The sequence below is a fragment of the Lagenorhynchus albirostris genome, chromosome 17, assembly GCF_949774975.1.
Source record: "Lagenorhynchus albirostris chromosome 17, mLagAlb1.1, whole genome shotgun sequence".
Lineage (NCBI taxonomy): Eukaryota > Metazoa > Chordata > Mammalia > Artiodactyla > Delphinidae > Lagenorhynchus > Lagenorhynchus albirostris.
In genome coordinates, this window is record NC_083111.1 from 71,156,858 (window position 1) to 71,181,168 (window position 24,311).

Below are 24,311 nucleotides of genomic sequence, written 5' to 3' on the forward strand. Positions count from 1 at the left end.
GTGCAATAGACCCAGCTCATAAAGTTTCCATTTCTACCAGGACTTTTCCTAATGTAAAACTGGATACCTCAGCAACACATTTGCTGTCTACAAGTGTTAAAACTGTGGTTGAAGCTGAATATTAACAGCATTTCACACTTGTGCTGTCATCTGGATTATATAACAACGTGGGGGTTTTATAAGCAGCAACTGTTCATTTTTGTGGTTGGCTTTTTACTGGATGTGCCCAAAAGCCATCTGACTGTATTAGCTGGAAACAATGAGATCAAGCAGAAGGGAGCAGTGGCATTCCCTGGCACTTGCAAAACCAAGTTCTGCAGGAACTTACAAAAGAGATGGCTACCAGAAAAGTCCTCACACTCCCAAACTGTGGTCAAAATAGCTCAAAGATATAAATGTGAGTCTTCTCGTGGATTGATTCTGCCATCTGAGAGCATCTCACAGATCTTCTATCACACCATTTTGCCCTAAGAATACTGTTGGACCATAATACTGAAACAGTCGAGAATGGTATTGCCTAGAGGTAAATCATTTTTAGAAGGTACATGTCAAATAATAAAAGTGTCCATCATGTTGAAAATCATTGTTGTAGGTATTGATTCCTAAGAGCAAACATTTTACTTCTGCCTGACAAATGACCTATTATTTCATGGAATGATGCAATGTTTTTAGAGATCTTTTTGTATTACTAGTGCTGAGAATTAAAGTGAATGTAATTGTCCAAGACTGTGTCCAGGGACAATTTATGGAACTTCAAAGATGAAAATAATTCACCAGGGAGATGAAAAACGATGAGCAAAGTCACAAAATACTGTACATGGATAACATCTTTAGGGAAGGTTCAGTGGAGGTAAGAAGTTAGATAGGGATGGATAAAGGGTCCTATACTCTACTGAAGATACTGTGCTAACATAAACACTAGAAGGCCCTCTTGCAAATCAGTATTTTTTAATGTACTGATGCGTCAATCAGCAAATATTCATTTGGCACTTAATGACGACATTGGACTTTGTGAAAAGAGGCATACAGAGATACTTCCATCACTGTTTCTGGCATGTAGATCTTCTAATACAACTGTGGAGTTGAGGCACAAACTCATGAAGAACTATATATAACAATATAGGAATTGCATAGCAACCAAAGTCAGTGGAAAGATGTTCCAATGGGATGAAAAAGCAAATGCACTGATTTAATTAATAAGTGTTAATCAAGTTCTACTGGATAACACTGAACAACATTTAGCTGTAGTGTTACAACAAAGAATAAGACACAAGTGTCCTCAGGGCAGTCTCGGTTTGCCACGGAGACAGTCTTGTTGTTTTAGTAAGATCTTTGGGTTGCAATTTTTTTACATCTATTCTCTGTCTCAAAGCTTATACTCACTCATAGTTTCAAGGCTTCAGCTTACTCGTAACTTCTTATCCTCTCATAATTCTGTACCCACACCCTATCCTCCATCCCAATATATCTCCAACGTGATTCTACTTCATGGCCTCTCTCTACACACCATTTTCAAAACTTTAGTTGTTCCTGCTATCTCTCTTATCCCCTCCTTGTTGCCTATTTCAAATTCCAAAGAGAGGACAACTGATGGGATATGGCCATGTTTTCAGGACAGGACACATCATGGCTTGCTTGTACCCCAGGTTAACACTCCCTGGATAAGTACCCTTCCTGGTCCCAGGGCTCTCCTATAAAACGGGCTAATAGCCCATGAGAAATCACCTAGCTCTTCTGAGAACGAAATATGAAATTAAAAGCCACGTGCATAGAACTGGCACGTTGCAGACACTCAAGAAATGCTATTCCACTTCCTTCTTCCCTACCCACTTACCCTAGGGCACTTGTTAGTTTCTCCATGTGTGACTAGGAATCCTTTTGTGAACCAGAGACTAGAAATCTTGCACTGATTGTAATATGGCAGTCATTCAACATCTCCCCTGTCTGTTCTCACTAAGTTCATCTGACCCAATGGGAATGGAGAATCTCAAACTGCTTCATGGGTCACTCTGGAAAATTCCAAAATGAAGCTTTTTTGAGAAAAGGAGACATTACCTCAGAACTTCCACATGTAGCTATTATGGAGTTTTTGTTTATGTGAATGGATATTTTCACCAGATATTGGAAAAATGCTAAAGCTCAACTCCAGTGCGATAAAGGCAACTCATTTAGCCATTGACTTAGAGTATTATGAGAAATATAGTTAAATTAGACGAATGCTCCACCAGAACTGTGGCCAACACAAATTATCGTTTCCAAAAAAGAAAAATATATACAGAAAAAACAGATTTCTGTCATTTTCCTTCTTGCCAATGTCTCTGAAAAACAGACTTGGTCTCAAAATTAATACCTTAAATTCCAAATGACAATTGAGAGATTAGGGAAGCCTAGTCTCTTTGTTGACTGGGTGGATGGATAGATGAGTATTCAAGATTTTTTAAAAATTTATCTCCTGTGAATAAATCAATGGAATAGTAACTGAGAAGGCCTTCAGGATGCTTCTTGGAGGACAGGCATTTGAAGAAAACAATAAAGGATGAGTAATTAGAAGTGAAGTTTGGGGAGAGGATAGTTTTGATTGAAAGGAAAGTATAGAGAAAGGTACAGAGAAAACTAAAATAAATGAAACTTAATCTCCCATATAAAGAACAGTAAAAGTGTCTCTCACATGTCAATAGGAAAAAGCAAGATTTTTTTCCAAATAGAAATCAGAAAATTTTAAAAAATACTTCAAAAATGTGTTTCTAATCAATAACATTTTCTTATTAATTTATGGCTCATTTCTTTTTAAAAAATATATTTACCTTGGATAAAAGTTATGAGCATACACTTGATTTTAAACTAGGAAAATTCCATAACCTAATACAAGAATTTTCGTTTTCCATGTCCCTACTATTCTTGTCCACACAAATTCACATTTATACAATTATTATCACAGTGTATGTACTATTTGATATTTTAACATTATTTTGCAAATGTTTTATCATTATCTTTATAATTATTATATTTAATTATTCATAACACTTTATTGAATGGAGAAATCATAACTTACTGAGTAGGACCACTCAAGTGTTTCAATGTTTATGAAGACGTAAATTTACAAAGATACATAAATTTACAAAGATAATCTCTAGTAATGTGGCCTTTTTATTTCAATTAGCTTCTTTCTTCAGGATAAATTCTGATGAGTGACATAACTAGATCAAAGGACATGATCTTCACTGTGTTTCTTCTTTTTTTAACTTAATTAATTAATTTATTTATTTTTGGCTGCATTGGGTCTTCATTGCTGCACGTGGGCTTTCTCAAGTTGCAGTGAGCGGGGGCTACTCTTTGTTGCGGCGCACAGGCTTCTCATTGTGGTAGCTTCTCTTGTTGCAAAGCACAGGCTCTAGGCGCGCGGGCTTCAGTAGTTGTGGCACGTGGGCTCAGTAGTTGTGGCTCGCAGGTTCTAGAGCGCAGGCTCAGTAGTTGTGGTGCACCAGCTTAGTTGCTCCGTGGCATGTGGGATCTTCCCAGACCAGGGCTCGAACCCATGTCCCCTACATTGGCAGGTGGATTCTTAACCACTGCACCACCAGGGAAGCCCCTTTACTGTGGTTCTTGACGCATACTGGCAATTGCAATCACAAAACAATTACCAGTTGTACACCAACCAGTATTACATCAGTGTATTAATTTCACGGAGACTTGCCAGCATTGGGTGCTACGGTTTTTTTAACTGTTGAATTATTTAGCAGGTACACAAACAATCAGGAGAATTTTAACTTTAATGAACTACTCCACTAGTACTAATTAAGCCTACATAGGGAGTGTGGAGATAACTTTTTGTTCTCACTCCAGGCAGCAAAAGAAGTAGAGAAAGAGAAGCATGATGAGAGGGGGAACCAAGGCTCTGGACACATAAGGCCTCTGGGCCCTAGATAGGATTTTGACTTTAATTTCAGTGCTGTGCAAATCCACTGTAAGGGAAATAAGGGATTTCATTTGATCCCTGTCCTTCGGGAGCTTTTTAAAAATCTTAATGAAGAGATGAGAATCAGGGTATGTTCCCCATATTCCAAAAACCTGTCCCTAACTCCAGCCCCACCACTATGCAGAGACCAGAGTACCGCAACCAATGCTTGGAGATACACCTTCCCATCTTTAAATAAGACAGGAAGAAGGGAGGGTACAAAGGGCCCCCCTCTACTGGGAGCAGTGCTGGGTGCTCTACATATCTGGTCTCATTTTACCCTTAACAACAGTCCCTAGGCCAGTCCCATTCTTACAGTGAGGAAACTGAAGTTTGATGTGCTTACTGTGGGAAGACCTTCTGTTTGTCTTCCTTACTCAGGGACAGTTTAGAAGCCAGAGCATCCTCAAGGAGCTTTGATAGAATTAGAACTATTCTTACCCTGTCTTCCATTTTTAAATCCCCAAGGTACCTTCACTATCTCCACCCTGTGGAAACTGGGGCATTCCATGCGTCAAGAGATTGGCACAGCAGGTAAACTGGTCACCACCTATTTCCTTCACCCATCTTATACATGTTTAGAACTTCTAAAGGAGGTCAGTTGGATCCCAGAAGAGTATATCCACTCATCTGGGAATAAATGAGATTAGAAGTCCAAATCTTTAATATCTTCTATGATTTTATACTAGTCCTCTCAGCTCCCTGAGTCTCAATTCCTCAAATGTGCAAGGAGGCACAGGGAGAAACCAGAAGATTCTGGGGATTATTCCTGCTTTAATGATCGATCACAAAATTTTCCCCACGGACTGCACAACCAGGAAGAAACAAGGCTGAGGGCTAGGTCTCCCCAGAAGTGTGATTCTACAGCTTCAGTTTCCTGGAACAACTGGAGGGTGTGGTAATAGAACCCATGGAGAGAGACTTTATGTGGCTACTATTCCAAAGCTTTCTAAGTGCAGTAATAAACAGAGCACATCTTGGTGACACAGAAATTATGAGGCAGAGACTATAATAACAACTCATGTCTGCTTCTATTCACCAGAATAGACAAGAGATACTTCCACTCCCAAGACACCAGTGCAGCAAAAAAGAGTAATTCCATTAGTTGCCACCACATGTATTTTGCTTTATGCTAGTTTTTCTTTTTCTTTTTCTTTTTTTTTTTGCCACCCACAAAAGTGAAACCCAATCATCTGCAGAAGCTGTCCTATGTCTAGGAATTAGTGGTGGTTAATTAACTGGATCATATGAAGCTAGGCGTCATGCTTTCCATCCTGGAAAGCAAAGCTCCTCTTTATTAGTTATCTTTGGTTCACAGTAATATACAGTCAATAACTGGGAAGCCATTTTGAATGTATCACATTTGCAAAAGATTTCCCAAATTCTTAAAATTTCAAGGAAACGAGGTGATCATGTTAGCCAAAGTTATTTTTTATCTCCCCCATCTCACCAGCCCCCACCCTTAAAATAATTCTTGTTAGATTTTTACCTAACTTCTGCTGAATACACCAATACACACGGAACTTTACTACTTGATTGTTCTATGATTCGGCCCGCTCTATTTTGTGTAACAGTTGCCGTTATTGGCATGAAACATGCTGCCTTGGCCCAGCTGGAACAAGGCAAGAAGGATTTGTTCTTTGTACAGCTGTTCTTCAAGGAGCCTCACACATCTTCTTAGCCTTCTTTCCTCCACGTTAAGCATAGATAATTCCTCCCCCATTCCTGGCTGGACATAAATCTCAGATCATTCCCCCATCTTGCTTCTGCGTCCCAAAGTGGTACCACTTGACCAATGCACACTTTAAAATAAGCCACCTAGGGCTTCCCTGGTGGTGCAGTGGTTGAGAGTCCGCCTGCCGATGCAGGGAACACGGGTTCGTGCCCCAGTCCGGGAAGCTCCCACATGCCGCGGAGCGGCTCGGCCCGTGAGCCATGACCACTGAGCCTGAGCGTCCAGAGCCTGTGCTCCACAACAGGAGAGGCCACAACAGTGAGAGGCCCACGTACCGCAAAAAAAATAAAACATAAAAAAATAAAATAAGCCACCTACACTTGAAACAGCACCTCTAACGTGGTCTGTGTCAGAGAAAACGCCTGGAGTTATCACCTCCCTTGACCTGTGCGCTCCATCTCTATTAATTTTGCCTAAGCATGTGCTTTAATTGTTTTTTCAGCACCTGTGGTACTCATTTGGCTTGTGTTTAGTCCTGTGGTCAATCTGTGAGCTTTGCTCTTTCTCCAAGGCATAAGCTGGGCTATACTGAGAACCAGAGGGCTCGTGGTCACTCAAGCGTTTGGAAAGAATAGAGCCTTTTTACAAAATCAGAAAATCACCCTAGATTGTATTTCGGACACTCCTTTCCCTTTTGCTGCTTTTGGACCTTCTGCATCTCTTCTACCTTAACATAGCTGCCGAGCTTCTCCTCAAAGATAGTATGCTACGGTAGTTGAGAGCTTGGCCTGCCCAGGGTCATATCCAAGCTCTGACATTTGCCAGCTCTGTAGGTTTCTGAAATTCAATATGTTTGTGCCTCATCCATAAAATAATAATAGTACCTCCCTCATTGTGTTCTTATGAGTAGTTACTGTATCTAAACACTCAGGACAGTGCCTGGCACATATTGGGTGCTAGCTGTGCCATAAGCTTAGCATGGTGTTCGGGATAATCAGGATTGGGGGACAGGACACCAGGAGTGTAGTCATTACCCAGAGGCTCCAGCAACCAATGTCACCTTAGACCTGTCACAATCTCTTTCAGACTTTCAATTTCTCTACCCATAAAATGGGGAAATCTAACAAGATATCTAGGGTTCTTTCCAGCCCTCCCAGAATGACTTAGCAGAATGACTCACATATAGTGGCATTCAATAAATATGAATGACTTGCATGTTAAAGATATATGACACCATTTATTGACTTTCTATAAAGCCTTTCTCCCTCCACCAAAACCATATTTGTATTCTCTTTCCTTTTTGCTTCTTTATACGTTCTCCTAATTCTTATCCTTATTTCCAGTACCCATCCTTGGCTTGAAGAACCACTGCATTTCAGTTCTTCTTATAATAGTTAAACATCACCTCCTGCAAACTGTGATTGTCTGCAAGTCTTGGATCATTGAGCTCCTGCCATGGGTAGAACAAGCATCCCCAGTTTGGATGGTAGGTGATGAAAGCTGAGATCTGACTCGTCTTGTAGATACCGCTTTTTCATTCAAACAAATAAAAATGTTAAGGCAAAATGCTTTTTAATTATGGGAGGCAAATTTGGGAAGACTTCGAAGGACAGTAGTGTCTTTTCAGAGTCCCTTTACATCACACCATGTAGGCAAGGCTTCTCATCCACAAGTTGCTGTAATTGGTAACATGGTGGAAGTATTATTAAGAACAGCCTGGGCAGTTGGGGATGAGGGATTGTGTCATTTTGAGGACTGCAATAGAGAAAGGAATCAATTTTTCATGGAAATACTTGGCTTTGCATGGGCCTTTGAAAACCCACACAGTAAATGTAGTGGAAAAGGCAATGTACCACAACAGAAGGCCAGAGGTCTGGGGCTGCCTCAGCTATAAAAGCAACACAGCACTTAATTAACCTTGGCCAAATGTCTGAACCAGCCAGAGATGCAGCCTCTTTGTCAGCTCAATGGGATAATAATGCTCTCCCTTCACTTCCTCAAAGAACTGCAAAAGATCACGAATGTGACAGCATTATGAAAGCAGGAAAGATGACATCTGTTGCAATGTGGTTAGTGACACTAGGGTTCCTGACCCTCCAAGGCCAGAATTTGTGTCCCGTAACCTGTTCTATTTCTTAGTTCTTGAAGCTAGATATAAATCTTCAGCCACTCTAAAATACGAGGGTGCAATTTTTTGCCTTTCCCCGATCAATGCCCTCAAATAGCTTCCTGGATATCTAGAGCTCTTTGTGGTAATGTTCACTGTTAGTCAGTATGTGGCTAGTAATACCTTTTATTATCTGACCATCTCACCTCCTGAGCTTGCTCTCTCACACACCCTGCTTTAAATCCTAAGATCTAGTTGACCTATCTTCCAGTATCTTGAACATTCTTAAGCATTTTCTCTCACTCTATGCTGTCCCTTCTGCTCAGCTAGTTCCTAATCGTCCTTCAAGTCCCAGCTTTTTACCTTTTTAACCCTTTTTCCCCTACAAACTGGTTAGGTTTCCTAGGCTGTGTGTTCACAAAGCCCCCTGTACTTCTCCACGATGATCCACACCACAGTCAATTGGAATTAATTATTTAATTTGTTGTCTATTCACCCTGGACTATTAGGAATCTTTGTAATTGCAGAGACCAGATAGATCTCTTTAATTTTCAACATCTTTGGTGCTTAGCAGAATGACTCACATATACTGATATTCAATAAATATGAATGACTTGCATGTTAAAGATATATGACACCGTTTACTGACTTTCTATAAAGCCTTTCTCCCTCCACCAAAACCATACTTGTATTCTCTTTCCTTTTTGCTTCTTTATACGTTCTCCTAATTCTTATCCTTATTTCCAGTACCCATCCTTGGCTTGAAGAACCATCGCATTTCAGTTCTTCTTATAACAGTTAAACATCACCTCCTGCAAGGAGGTTCTCTGACCTAGTTCTCAGGCAGTGAGGTACTTCCTGCACCCTGCAACTTGTTTATATGTCTACCAAAGGAATTACTATACTGCTTTATTTGCTTGTCTACATGTCTGTCTCAACTAAACTGAGGCCTGTGAGTACAGAAATCTGTTCTTTTCACTGGTCAGAACGGCCATCATCAAAAAATCAACAAACAATAAATGCTGGAGAGGGTGTGGAGAAAGGGGAACCCTCTTGCACTGTTGGTGGGAATGTAAATTGATACAGCCACTATGGAGAACAGTATGGAGGTTCCTTAAAAAACTACAAATAGAACTACCATATGACCCAGCAATCCCACTACTGGGCATACACCCTGAGAAAACCATAATTCAAAAAGAGTCATGTACCACAATGTTCATTGCAGCTCCATTTATAATAGCCAGGACATGAAAGCAACCTAAGTGTCCATCGACAGATGAATGGAAAAGAAGATGTGGCACATATATACAATGGAATATTACTCAGCCATAAAAAGAAATGAAACTGAGTTATCTGTAGTGAGGTGGATGGACCTAGAGTCTGTCATACAGAGTGAAGTAAGTCAGAAAGAGAAAAACAAATACCGTATGCTAACACATATATATGGAATGTAAAAAAAAAAAAAAGGTTCTGAAGAACCTAGGTGCAGGACAGGAATAAAGATGCAGACATAGAGAATGGACTTGAGGACACAGGGAGGGGGAAGGGTAAACTGGGACGAAGTGAGAGAGTGGCATGGACATATATACACTACCAAATGTAAAATAGATAGCCCCCTAGGAAGCAGTCACACAGCACAGGGAGATCAGCTTGGTGCTTTGTGTCCACCTAGAGGGGTGGGATAGGGAGGGTGGAGGAAGACGCAAGAGGGAAGACATATGGGGATGTATGTACATGTATAGCTGATTCACTTTGTTATACAGCAGAAACTAACACACCATTGTAAAGCAATTATACTCTAATATAGATGTTAAAAAAAAAAGAAAAGAAATCTGTTCTTTTCATCTTTGTTTCCCTTCACCTTGCAATATCTGGAAAAAAAAAAAGATGGTAGCACTTAATAAATATTGAATAAGTGTTAACCAACCTCTTCTTTTTCCAGATGAAAATGCCAAGTACCTACACAGATGAAGAGACCTTACTACACAGGACTCAGACCACTTTACCCTAATTCTTTCATTCAACAAATATTTGAGTTTCCTCATTCTAGGTGATGTAGTCTCAGTGGAGAATCAAAGCCATCTGTAATGACTTTGAGATAGAGAGACTATACTTACCACTAATGATATTTTCACTTTTTGTCCCCTTGAACTTAACTATCACCCTTCTTCTAAAAGACCTCAAGAGAATAAGACTTAATTTTGCCAAAAGAGTGACTGAAATCCCACAAAGCATAGGTGCTCCTTAGTAAAAACTTTCTAGCTGAAATTAGTGACCACCATGATATTATTGAACTACTTTTTAGTGTCACTTTCTTGATTGCACTATGCCATTTGGCAAATACTGCATTTATTGGAATAAGCTCTACGGTCATCAAGAGTCAATTGGAGATTACTTAGAGGACTAAAACGAGAACATGGAAAACTCCCAGAGCCACAAGGCTCTCTGCTTCTTCCCATGGGAAGAACTCTGTTAATGGCATTGGTCCCATCCTCCTTAGCTTAATCATGAAGACTCATCACACCTTCTTTCTACTTTAACATTCAGTGATTAACTACCCCCAAGACTGAATGAATCAGAAAATAATATAACATTGAATTGGGAAAGCCATCTCTCTCTCCTTATAGGAATCAAAGCAACAACATGAGGGATCAGGTTGCACAGAAATGGATTTCAGATTAGTCACAGAACTTGCTGAAATAGCCAAATTCAGAATACAGGTTAAAGTTCTGAAAAGAAAGAGAATAAGATTTTAGGACCCATTCCTGTAATTCCCTTAACTAAGCTCATAATTAAGTCAGCTCATCAAAAATCAGAGTACGCTGAATCACTTTGTTTCAGACACGGGAATAGGAGGGATGGACAACGTATTCTAGTCACTGGAAATAAATAAACAGCATTTTTGTGTTTAAAATCCTGGTTCAGCCACTTACCAACTGTGTGACTTTGGCAATGTACTTGACTTCTCTGGGTCTCAAGTTCCATATTTATAGAAGGTAGAAGGTGATAATAGCCACTTCACAGGGCTATGGTGAAGACTAAATTATGTTATGAATGGAACACAGTGCCAGTGAGCATTAGTTCCCTGGCCTTCTCTAAAATTAAATCCTTCTCACTTATCGGTCAATAGGAGATAATCCAGGTTGAAAAATCGGTCTGCATATTTTGAAAAACTGTGTAATATAATGTTCACTAAATGAATACTAGTTCCACCCATCCCTCACCCCAGCCCCCATGTAATTCATTGATTACTTCTCTGAACCTCGACTCCCTTGTCTATAAAATGGAGGCAATAGGAAGTACTTCAAAGGATTATTGTGAAGCTCTCATGAAGCAGTCCGTATAAAGGACTTAACACTGACTGATGGGCTAAGTACTAAATACTATTGGGTGTTATCATGATAGAAAGTATTATTATGGATGTTTCTCATTCTTATCATTTATGCCTGCCTTCTCAAATATAAATATGAGTGTTACTGGGAATATGAAGCAGTGGTTGCTTTTTGAAGGACCTTCCCAGAGCCAAAATTCAAATCCATGAGTTCATGATCATCTAAATGGTTGTTTATGGCCATAGCCTGGGCTGGTGCTTGACAGCCTGGCTCCCAGAATTCAACGTACTGAACGTTTTCACGTTGTAGCCCTCTGTTTGGGACTAGGGGTAAAGGGAAAAGGAAGCACACTTCCTAACCTCAAGGAAAGCACATTGTACAAAGAAATACGCATGAAAACAAAATCAAAATCTCCCCTTCCCTTCACATCACTTAGGGGAAAAAAAAATAGATCCCCACTGAGAATTGTAAAAGTTCCTGCAATTGTAGGAAAAGGCTGATTTGTCTGTAGCCATGGTAACAGGTAACCACCAGAACTGCCTTTAAACCTGTTGAATTGATCAACAACAACTCCCCTCAGTGAACTTCCTTATTCAAGCCATTCAAACAGTGACAGTCCCTGGCTCTGGAAAGACAGCTGACCAGGAACTGATTCACTCTAGGAAACACACCTCTGAGAGTCAATCAACAGCAGTTTCCCCCAAAGAACCTCCCTTATGCAGATGCCAGATCACTTATACCCCTAAAACCCCCCATCTCCGACTTCCACACTTCCCCAGCCCCCTGTGAGATCTGCCGCCTGCTCTGATCTCACTGCAGGGCACCATGTCTCAGCAGCATAGCTCTCCCTCATTGGGAAGAGTATCATCAGTTTTGTCTTTTAATCTGAGATAATGAGAGACGGGCCCCTCATCCTTTGACTCTGCTATGTACTTTACCTCAAGTTAATTCCAGATAGATTAAGATTAAAATGCATGTGAGTGCATTGTATGTATATGATCATAAGAGCATTAGGACAAAATATACACTTTAAAAAATATATAGTTTTGCCATAGCAATGGTCTTTTATTATTACTTTTTTCTGGAATGGCACCAAAGGCAGAAACTATAACAGTAAATACAGGTAGAATGTAAACTTCTGTAAGGTAAAATGACACAACACCATCATCACTACTCAAAACCACCACGACCATCAAACAACAAAACTAACACCACTAACAGCATCACTATCACCGTTACCACCGTTATAAACAGAACTAAAAAGCAAATGGCAGAAAGAAGGGGAAATATTTGCAATGTATAAGATACCATGAAGATTAATGTTCCCAGTATACAGAGAGCTCTTAAAAATCAGTAAGGAAAGACATAGGGGTAGATTTTAAAAGGTCAAACGATACAAAAATAATCACAAAAGGAAGAAATGCAAATAGCAAGAAGGAAGAAAAGACTAAAGGACAACGGATTAGAAAGTTCAGTATTAACAGTAGTCATAGAAATGCATATTTTAAAAGATTGGCAATGCCTAATTTTTTATCAAAACTGTTGAAATGTATTTTCATATACAGCTGGTAGAAAGGTAAATTGGTCAAATCTTTTTGAAAGGCTATTTGGCAATATGAATTAAACACCGTAAGAATATGTGATTTATATCCTGCAATTCCACTTCTAGGAATTTACCCCAAGAAAAATAATCAGATAGTAGCAAAAATATTTTTTTAATATTTCTTGCAATATTGTTTATAATAATGCAAAGTGGAAACTTTATTATATATCTATGAAAATTGTTTTAATGCAGTATTATCCATGGAGGCAAAATGTAGACTACTCTGGAGTACCTGTAAAATGAGGTAAATATTCATATATTGATATGGCAAAAACGTATACAATAGATTATTAAGTGAAAAACGTTAGGTTGCAATATTCTAGGTATAACATGATCTCATTTTTTAAAACACAATTTACATATGCATATTTTCATTCTCTCATTCAACAGCAAAAATTGTATCATCTATTTTGTGCAAGACACCATTCTAACCACTGACTCTAAAACATGGTCCCGGACTCATGGTGCCTACAGCTCGGTGAACATCTGAAGAGATGCACAGGGCACCAGAAGACTGAGCAATGGCTGTCTCAGGTCAGCAGAACTAGGAGGCCTAGTTCATTCATTTTCTTCTGTTTTTTATTTTAAAAACAACTTTTAAATTTTTGAAAATTCTTTCTCTTTTCTTTTGAACACTTCCATATGAAAAATGAAGCCATTTTATTTTTAGAGAAAGAAAGGAGGAACACTTTCTATAACATGAAGTATTCAGGCTTATAATGTTTTAATATCTTCCATCGAAATTCCCTTCAACAACCTAACTAGGGCATTTCCATTCCCCTCTCTTCCTCTCTCTTCTCCCTCCCTCGCCTCCCATTCTTTCACCTCCTCCCCTCTCCTCTGCCCTGCCTTCCGCTCCTCTCCCTTCTGCTCCTTTCCTTTCATCATATCATCATCTTCTTCATATTGGTCATGAGTATCTTGCCTTTGAACTGCTTCCCAATAGGGTGCATTGCCCCTGGGCTCTAACAGCCATTGGTGTGAACGATGGAATCACAAGCTAGGGGTGATTTGTCATATCTCACCCTTACCTAAGTAGTTGTCTTGGTGTCAAACTTTGAGAAGAAAATTTCAAAACAGAGCAGCATTAACCAGGGAACAAAGTATATTTAATGTCATCTCCAAAAAGCATCAGTTTTTATAAGACAAGTTCCTTAAATGCCTGAAAGGGTACGATACCATCACTTAATTTTTACCAGATTTCTCCACTAAGGGATTTTTTTTAATGCCTCCCTGCTAATATACCTTCTTTTGCTTACACACACGTTTCAACCCTCAAACCTGAACAAAGCTGAACAAAATCCCACTGACTTCAGAAAGTTTTTGATTTCCTGAGAGTTTTATGATACGCCTTTGCCTACATATTTGAAGGCATGTCGAATCAGTGTTACTCCAAGCAGGGTTCAGGACCTAGACTCATGCCAAATGCAAAGCACATCAGGGCAAATTGAGATACTGACTGGGAATGGTAGAGGGAGAAACTAACAAGGATATAATGGGGAGATGGGACAAAATGAGGGTAGACACAGCCACACATAGGAATAAGACCGCAAACAAACATTAAGTGCTTAGAGAGAAGGACAAATCCTTGCTGTCCAGTTCCAAGCAAGCTTTGAGAGTCTGCTCTGGATGAAGTAGGCACTGATGATGTTAACAGGATTTTCTGGCCTCAGATTCATGTTCATTAGAACCCACTGCTTTTATCTATTCACTCGGATAAAGCACCACTTTTCTAGTGAAATTCAAGATGCAATAGATGTGAATAATGCTGAAATAAACATGCAGGTGCAGACAGTTCTTCAAAATAGTGATTTCATTTCCTTTGGATATATACTCAGAGGTGGGATTGCTGGCTGCACTCCCATGTTCATAGCAGTATTCTTCCCAACAGCCAAGACATGGCAACAACCTAAGTATCCATCAATAGCTGAATGGATAAAGAAAATGTAGTATATTTTATATACAATGGAATATTATTCAGACACGAGACAGAAAGACATCATGTCATTTGCAGCAACATGGATGGACCCTGAGGGCATTATGCTAAGTGAAATAAGTCAGAGAGAGAAGGACATATAATGCATGATCTCATTTACATGTGGAATCATAAAAAAGCTGAATTTGAACAGAGGGTAGAATGGTGGTTGCTTAGGGGGTAGAGCAGTAACAACTGAAATCTATTTTCTCAAAGTTCTGGATACTGCAAGTCCAAGATCAAGGTGTCAGCAGCGTTAGTGTCTGGTGAGATCTCTCTCCCTAGTTTGCAGATGGCCACCTTCTTCTTACCGTGTCCCCACAAAGGCTTTTCTTTGTGCATGCTCATGGAGAGAGCAAACTCTCTTCTTCTTATATGGCCACTATTTCCGTCTAATTAGGACCCCACCCTTATGACATCATTTAGCCTTAATTACTCTCTAAAAGTCCTATCTTCAAATACAATCACGTTACAATCACGTTAAGAGTTTGGGCTTCAAAGTATAAATTTGGGGAGACACATTCAGTCCATAGCATCTCCTATTCTTGATCTCTTCGCTGGATTTTCTTAGACCAAACCCCACCAGATATCAGAGGCAAAGAACCCCATTCACATAGCCCATACAGAAGAATGCTCAGGCCCAGAGCAGGTGAAAAGGGTGGAGAATATATCTGGAGAAGCCAGAAAACTTCTACTGCAGTAGGCTGAAAGGATAAGTAAGTGAAAAAAGTGAATTAATAGAATAAATAACATTGTAAAATGTTATGGAGAGTTGGGAGGTATAAGAGCACATTCAGGGCAGAGGAGTTATGAGCAAAAAAGTTGAAGTCACCAGGGATTCGATGTGGAAAGATCTTGTATGCTATGCGAAGGATTTTGGACTTTGTTTATCCAAAAGCCATGAGAGAAAACACAGAAAAAGAGGACAGAATTAAGGAAAAATGATGAGTTCTATTTTGGACATAATTAAGATTAAGAGCCCTGTGGGATATTCAAGTGCAAACACCCAGTTTGGAGTTCAAGAGAGAGAGGAAAGATGGAGAGGATATTTAGAATTCATCATTGTACAGTGTAGGCTTGGAAAAGATTTCCCAAAGATAGTGTACAGAATGAAATTTGAATTTTAAATACCTAAAACTTATATTGTAATTATATAATTTTGGAGCAAATAGAGTTGTTAAAATATGAAGATTAATATATGGAGATAGCTAAAAAGATCTGCACTTTTCACAGTTAGGTGGAAGAATTAAAGCAAAGTTTAAGGGAGATGATTTGACATAACTTGAATTCCTCTTTTTTATCCAACTGATATTAGAAGATATATTATGAGTCAGGTACTATGCCAAATGCTATAAATACAAACCTTTGGACTGTTCTCAATGAAATTACAGCTTGGCCGCAGAAATAAGAAAACAGGCAGAAAACTCTAATATTGAGCTAGTGATAACAGAATGTTTGGGGAAGAAACTTTCCTTAAATTCACTTGCTGATGGAGGAAGTAGGCATGAGTCCAAAGGACAAAAAACTTAAAATTGATCAATCTTGAAAGAAAAGTAGTATCAATTCAATTGACAACTGTCCACAGGCTTGACCTCATCACAGGAACTAAGGGAGAATACCACAACAAAGCCCTGGTGTGGCATGAAACTTTGACTTGTGACAGAGGCAGAAATAGAAAGCCCTTGACCATTAGCTGATGCTGTCATTTCAGCCCCTAATTGAATCATTTGGTTTTAATAATGCTATCAACCTTTGTAAAAAAGAAATACATCAACTTTCTCACCCAACCATGATGGATAACTGGGACCAGACTTACCCTCCTACCCGAAATAACAAACAAACAAACACCAGAAAAATATGTGAAGCAAATATCTTCCAACATTTTACACTGGACTGTGATCCCTATGAGGAGGGAAACAAAATATATGAGCCCTACAATTGCCCTAAATTTCTACTTGGATGTACTTTCCAGACTGCAGTGTAAGGGAGGGTGCCCAAAGAGAATATGGCATTCTCACTGAACTGAAGAGACTGATATTGGAGTTCAAAGAGGGTAGCATGGCTGAAATTAGTAAAACAGGTAACTAGAGAGGTGGAAAAGAATTTCTTAAGCATCAGACATGTCTGTAAAGGCTCTTTCAAGTCTATTACTAAGCACAAAAGCATGTGTGCGTCCAGTAAGGTTCCAAGAAGCCAGACAAAGAATGACTAGGAAACTGTAAGCTGAATAATATCACACAAGGATAGGATATGCTCAGGTTCTAACCAGTCATCATGGAGAGTTCTCCAGGAAAACCAGGGGCATTAGGAAGTATCACAGAAGGATCTATTGAGTAGCACTGAATAAAGGGCATTTTATAATGAAACTTACAAACAAGGTATAAAAGGATCAAGTTGATCCCCAAGTAACTTAGCCACACCTGGCAGAACAAAATTGAACACTCTTTAAGAGAAGACAACAAAAAATTCAGTGCTCAAGACCACAAAAAATACGATATTCAGTATACAAAAACTGTCAGACATGCCAAGAAGAAAACGGACCAATATTAAAAAAAATCAGTAGAGACAGACTCAGAAAAGACAGATAATGGAACAACAAAGAACCTTAAGGAACCACTACAAATACACTCAATATGCACAAGGATTTGAAAAATATAAACACAATGAAGAAAAAATGGAAGATATAAAAAAAAAAGTGAAACTTTGGAAAATGAAAAAGGTAACATTTGGAAAGCAAATTTCACTGAATGAGATGGCAGATTAGACACTGAAGAACAAAATGTCAGTTAAATTGATGATACAGCCACATACTATTCATAATGTAATACAGAGAAAAAAAATTATTGAAAAAAAATCAACAGGGCTTCAGCGATTTGTGGGAGAATATAAAACACCATAGCATAATATACAAGAGAATGAGGGTATGGAACAGATAAAGCACTTGAGAAAAAAATGGCTGAACTTTTTTCAAATTTGTTGAAAAATCTAAAACCAGATTTAAGAAGGTCTGCAATGGGACCTCCCTGGTGTTGCAGTGGTTAAGAATCTGCCTGCCAATGCAGGGGCACGCATTCAAGCCCTGGCCCGGGAAGATCCCACATGCCGTGGAGCAACTAAGCCCATGCGCCACAACTACTGAGCATGCACTCTAGAGCCCACGAGCCACGACTACTGAAGCCTTCATGCTCTAGGGCCCATGTGCTGCAACTACTGAGCCTGCGTGCTGCAACTACTGAAGCCCGCGCACCTAGAGCCCGTGCTTCGCAACAAGAGAAGCCACTGCAATGAGAAGCCTGCGCGCCGCAACGAAGAGTAGCCCCTGCTCAACACAACTAGAGAAAACCTGCATGCAGCAATGAAGACCCAACACAGCCAAAAATAAATAAATAAAAAGGAGGTCTGCAATTGCCAAGACAGACAATAAAAGGAAAATGACACCATGACAAACCATAATCAAATTGTAAAAACCAGTAATATAATCTCAAAATCTTCTACAGAAAAAAGTTATTATTTACAGAGGAGCAGAGATAAGAATAAGAGATGAGAATGGTTAACACTATGTAAACCACAGAAGATGGCTTACAGCCTTTAAAGTGCTGAAAGAAAAACGCAGGCAACCAGTAGTTCTATAACCAGAAAAAACACTTTTGAAAACTTAGGTAAAAATAAAGACGTTTTTAGACAAACAAAGCCTGCAAGTTTATTGCTAACAGATATGGCCTACAAAAATTAAAAATTAAAGGAATTAAAGGAAGAACGGAAATGATACCAAAAGGAAAGCTGAATCAACACATAAGAATGCAGAGTGCTAAATGCGGTAAATATATGGTAAATATAGGGTACAGGGTAATATAAATATAAATATAGGGTAAATGTAAAGGACAATTTTCTAAATCTTTTAAGTTTATTGTGGTAAGAATAGTTAACATGAAATCTACCATCTCAACAAAATTTTTTAAAAGAATATACACTTTCACCATGATGTTCTTAGCCATAAAAGAAGTCTCAAATTTTAAACAACCGAAATAAAGCTGGGCATGCTCTCTGACCATAACAGAATTAAAATTGAAATTACCAGCAGACTGAAAGATAACTCAAAATTCCCTACATGTTTATGACATCAACAGTGCATTACTAAATAAACCATGGACTGAAGAGGAAATAAGATGGGAAATTATAAGATATTTTAAACTGGAAGAAAATTAAAACGTATCAATTTTTGAGATGTGGCTAAAGCGGGAAAAGAAAGCACTAAAGTCAATTATCTAAATTCACACATTGAAAAGCTGGATATAGAAGAGCAAATTAAACCCAAAGTACGTGAAAAGGAAGGAAATAAATAGTGTGCAAAACGCGTAGTGACAGAAAGTAGATCAGTAGTTGCTTGGGCTGGAAGTTGAGGGTCTTTGATCACAAAGGGACAGCAGAGAGCAGTTTAGGCTACGAGAATTTTTCCCTATTTTGATGGTAGTGGTGATTACATGAAGGTACAGAATTATCAGAAGTCATTGAACTTTACACTTGAACTGAGTGTTTTATTGTATGTAAATTCTGCCCCATTAAATTTGATTTAAAATTTTTTAACAAGTGCATTCAACATTTAATGAAGATCCAGTGTTAAGCATGGAAGATGGAAATATAAATTAATATAAATTAATGAAGATGGTGATTCTGGTTATCCGGCAGCTACCACAGGCCAGATAAACATCTATTTTCCAAACGCTGACCTAAGCCAGTTTGGATAGAATATATAACACATTTGTCACACACACACACACACACACACACACACACACACACACACACACAAAACTGAGTGGTAGGTATAACTCATCCCCACTTTCCAAACAAAGAAACTAAGACTCAAAAGTTTAATTAACCGACCCACATTCATACAGATATTAAGGAAAGGAGCAGAGATTGAAATCCGACTCCACGTGAGTTGACCACCCAGGAACAGAGTGTTGGGGGCCAGATACATCACTGCCAACCACGGTTTGTGTGTTAATACAAGCAAGATTTCGTCCCTAAAATGTGTTTCCATTTGGCGAATTTAGCACTCATCTCTTGCTTTGACTTACTTTCATTTGATTCGTTCCAGTGACTACATTTAGGTGTGTGCTTTTTTGTAAGGCTTTGCATGTTTACTTTTTCATACACCGCCTCCCCTCTTTCATTTTTACCACTCACCTTTGATACTTAATTATCGGAGTATCTTGTGCCTTCCGCCTGGCATGAAATCTCTCGGAGCATGCGCACAGGAGAGCGTTCCGTACAGTGGAGTCTCCTTTTCTTCTCCATCGAGGTTCAGCCTTTCCCGATGCGGCAGGTAGAATGCTGCGGGCAACCGGCCAGGCTGCACACACAATCTGTTTAAGGGATGGAAAGAGATGCAGTGCTCCGAAACATGCCCTCAGCCATTATGCATTTTACAATATATGCGCCAGGAAAGTGTCCCACTGGCTGCATTATTCCGGAGCCTGGGTGTCCAGGGCAAAGTGAGACAATGCTGCTGCGAGGAGGGTGTGTACGTCCGTATGTGTCGGCCTAGTAGCAGCTGCAATAATGATTTCCCGTCTGAAATAAAGGTCTGCCTTAAGTTGACTAACGAGTCATAAGAGACATGCTTATACTTGCTGCTGTTTACCCCCCTCTTCCTTCAGAAAGAATGGATTTCACACCTGCAAGACCATCTTTCCCGAATGCAAAGGTTTGGAAACCAAAGGTTTGGAAACACCCACTTTAAAGGCTGTATATGGATTTGAGAGCTGGCTCTAGTGTCACTCAGAGGTTGAGAGATTGTGGGTAATTCACTCATCTCTTCTAGGCTTCATGTTCTTTAGTGGCAAATGGAGGAAAAGATACCAGCATCACAGGCAGGGGATGAAAATCCAATGAGATAATGCATTCAAAAACCTTTTACATAAGCTATAAAAGACTGGAACATAATATGTAATTATTGCTCTTGTTAAACATCTCTCTGTTCAGACCCTTCCCCTTACTAAATACCCTTGCTTTCTATTCAAGGGAAAAGCTCTTGCAGATCATATCATAAAAATCATAAAAATGTGCTAGAAGGAACTCAGAATCCAAAACTTAGTGTTTTCACATGGGAAACTGAAGTCCAAGAAAGGGAAATGTTTTGCCCATAATTCTGAACTTAAGTTACTCTTACTTGCTCTGAGATTTGACATTTCTTTGGATTCTAGGGCCTTGTGTGATCAATTAATAATATTATTGTCAAGACATGTCTATATAATAATTCCCAATTCTGTGTTTCCTAGGCCATTGTTTAGAATTTTCCACAAAGCACACTTCTTGCCAGACAAAACATCTTGTACACACAGAGCATAGTATCAATATTTTGCAGGTTTAAGATCATGCAAATTCCAGCACTAAAAACCGAATCATGAAATGTCAGGGTTGGAAGTAACTTAGTCATTCTATCTGTACTTTATGTTTCTTTGTTTGCTGGATACCCAGAACCCTGGAATCTCTGGTCCATACTTTCTAAGATCCATTCCAAGAGGTACCCAAGTGATGACTGTTTGTGGGACGGGACTGGGGTCCACATCTTTCGAGCAAAGCCTCTTACTGATGGTGGGTCAAGAAGGAATGTGGTTCCCAGGAGCCAGTTCTTCCCAGGCCACCACCTTCCAGCACAAAAATCCAAGGCTCTGAGAGTTCTAAATCCAAACCTGGCCTTCCCCGTTGTTATGACGTTATATTTGTCAAGCCAGGAGGATAGATTTGAAAGTTTATTCGCTTGATTTGTAACCCTTAAATATTTAGACACATGGTATGTGGGCCGCTATTTGTACTCTTGTCCTGGGCCCTGCAAATGTTCGGGGCGGGCATGCTGAAAGCTGTACTTGAAGATTGTTTGCTTGAAATGAATAGCTATGTTTTCCAAACCATAACCCCATAAAACCAGTCTAAGAGATGCTAAAAGTTGCTCCATTAAAAAAAAAGACTGGTGACAAGTGAATGAATAGAGATCAGACTGCTGCCTATGATATACTTAGCTCTCTCCTGCTGGCTATAATTATCACTATTATTACCATTTTAGTAGTAGGAACTGTAGCAGTGCCATTATTTGCCAACCTTCCTAGTATATATTACTGCTTTAAATTATTGTTTGTTTTGGGGTTTGTTATCTGTCACTCCACTAAAATATAAGTTCTATGAGAGGGTGAGCCTTCTGGGGCTTAATCTCGTTTCCTCAATGACTAGAACAGTATTTAACACACAGTAAGCATTAGATAAACACTTTTTAAAATTTCATCAGATAGGGCTTCCCTGGTGGCGCAGTGGTTGAGAGTTCGCCTGCCGATGCAGGGGACACGGGTTCGTGGCCCTGTCCGGGAAGATCCCACATGCCGCGGAGCAGCTGGGCCCGTGAGCCATGGCCACTGAGCCTGCGCATCCGGAGCCTGTGCTCCGCAACGGGAGAGGCCACAACAGTGAGAGGCCCGCGTACCGCAAAAAAAAAAAAAAAAAAAAAAAATTTCATCAGAGAGCTGATTTTAGAATACACTCACAGTAAAAGGCCTCAAAGATTGATAAACACCAGATTGTTTTTACCCATGACTGAGCAGCGTAGAGTTGCAGCCCCAATCATGCACTACATCATTGTCTACCCTCCTTCCTCAGGCACAGCCATGAAGAAAAAACTAATGCAATTAAAAAAAAAATCAATAAAACAGGGTCATTTTCTACGTTGGTGTCTTGCAGGCTACCTGCAGTATGTCAGTCAGGATGCCAAGGAAAAAGTGTACAATGCTCAAATAAGATTGGGAAGTGCTGCATCATCCTGTTATCCTTCAGGGGGAGGTCTGACTGACATCCCCATTTCAAAGAGCAGCAAATAGAGACTCAGAGAGGTTCATTAATCGACTCCAAGTCACACAGCCAGTAAGAGATGAAATGGGCTTCGAATCAGGAGAGTTCAACTCCTCCTGAGCCTGAAATTTTACCGCTAAACTTTCCAAGTATAATACGAATTGGATAGTGTCTCTTTCGTTAACAGAGCAGATCAGTAGTTCATGATGTTTCCCAAAAAACAGCAAAACTTCATGACTTCTACTCGTTCCACCACTTAAACCTTGAGAAACCTTGGCTTAGTAATGAAAGTCTGGTATTAGCGGAAAACTTACCTCATCCACACCACCAAATCACTTCCAGCTTTCCTCAAACCAATGCTTTTATCAGGCACTAACCATGACCTTCTGATATCTTTCAGGAAACACCTGTGTCAAGATATAGCTCTGTGTCCCTAACAGTGTGGCTCGTACATAGCAAGGGCTCAACTCACATCGAATGAAGGAATTTTAAAAAATGGATTTGGGCTTCCCTGGTGGCACAGTGGTTGAGAATCTGCCTGCCAATGCAGGGTACACGGGTTCGAGACCCGTCTGGGAGGATCCCCCATGCCGCGGAGCAACTGGGCCCGTGAGCCACGACTACTGAGCCTGCGCGTCTGGAGCCTGTGCTCCGCAACAAGCGAGGCCGCGGCAGTGAAAGGCCCGTGGACTGCAATGAACAGTGGCCCCCGCTCACCGCAACTAGAGAAAGCCCTCGCACAGAAACGAAGACCCAACACAGCCAAAAATAAATTAATTATTTTTTTAAAAAATAGATTAATGAATTACTAAAGAAAAGCACTGGGGGGCTTCCCTGGTGGCGCAGTGGTTGAGAGTCCGCCTGCCGATGCAGGGGACGCGGGTTCGTGCCCCGGTCCGGTAAGATTCCACAAGCCGCGGAGCGGCTGGGCCCGTGAGCCATGGCCGCTGGGCCTGCGTGTCCGGAGCCTGTGCTCCACAACGGGAGAGGCCGCAACAGTGAGAGGCCCGCGTACCGCAAAAAGAAAAAAGAAAAAAGCACTGGGAATTCCCTGGCAGTCCAGTGGCTAGGACTCGGTGCTTTCACTGCTGTGGCCCAGGTTCAATCGCTGGTTGGGGAACTAAAATACCGCAAGCCGCATGGCGGACCGAAAGAAAATAGGAAAGAAAAAAGAAAAGCACTGGAGCTAGGTTTTAACCTTACCTCTACAACTTATTACTGGTACACTTTTAAACTTCTTAACCACTCGTAGCTTCCATCCTTCCGACGGAGATAATATTACTGAACCAGGTTCCTTTTGCCCGAACCACAGCAAGCCAAAATGCTGAGATGCCGAGGTTTGCAGCAGAGAGAGGTTTTATTCGCGAGGCAGCCAATCAGGAAGATGGGAGAACTAGTCTCAGATCCACTTACCTGAAGGCAAGCGGCTTGGGGTATTTATGGGATAAGGAATCATGACGCAGGACGGCCCAAGGCGTGGGGAGCATGGAGAAATGCAGTTGGGAAAAGGTGCGGTAATTGTTGTTCTCTAACTAAGCTACCGGCGTCTGCACCTTTAAGGAATGGAGGCCCTTAGCGTGACCTGACGCCCTCTGACGTCAAAAGGTCAGCAGCTGACAATTGCGCATGCCCGGTCTTAACGAGCTCAGCTCGAACTAGACACAGCTGACTCCAAGTTCCTGGAAAACTGGGGCAAACATCTTATTATTTAGGCTACGTGCTGCTTGAAAGCTATGTAAGTCTTTTGTAGACGACCTTGATGAGTGAAGGCAGGTGAAATGGATTTGGCTAATTACCCACAGTTTCGGTAATATCTATTCTA

General features: G+C 40.2%; 1 long non-coding RNA gene across 1 annotated transcript in view; it reads right to left on the reverse strand.

Annotated features, from left to right (window-relative positions):
* Window positions 1-24,037, reverse strand: part of LOC132508351 (uncharacterized) — a 66,826-nt gene extending 42,789 nt beyond the window's left edge. Inside the window, exons 1-2 of the long non-coding RNA XR_009536545.1 lie at window positions 23,903-24,037; window positions 19,838-20,016 (exon numbers count right to left, since the gene is read on the reverse strand). This is a non-coding gene — a long non-coding RNA (uncharacterized LOC132508351). The remainder of the gene's footprint in view (window positions 1-19,837; window positions 20,017-23,902) is intronic.
* Between the last annotated feature and the right edge of the window lie 274 nt (window positions 24,038-24,311).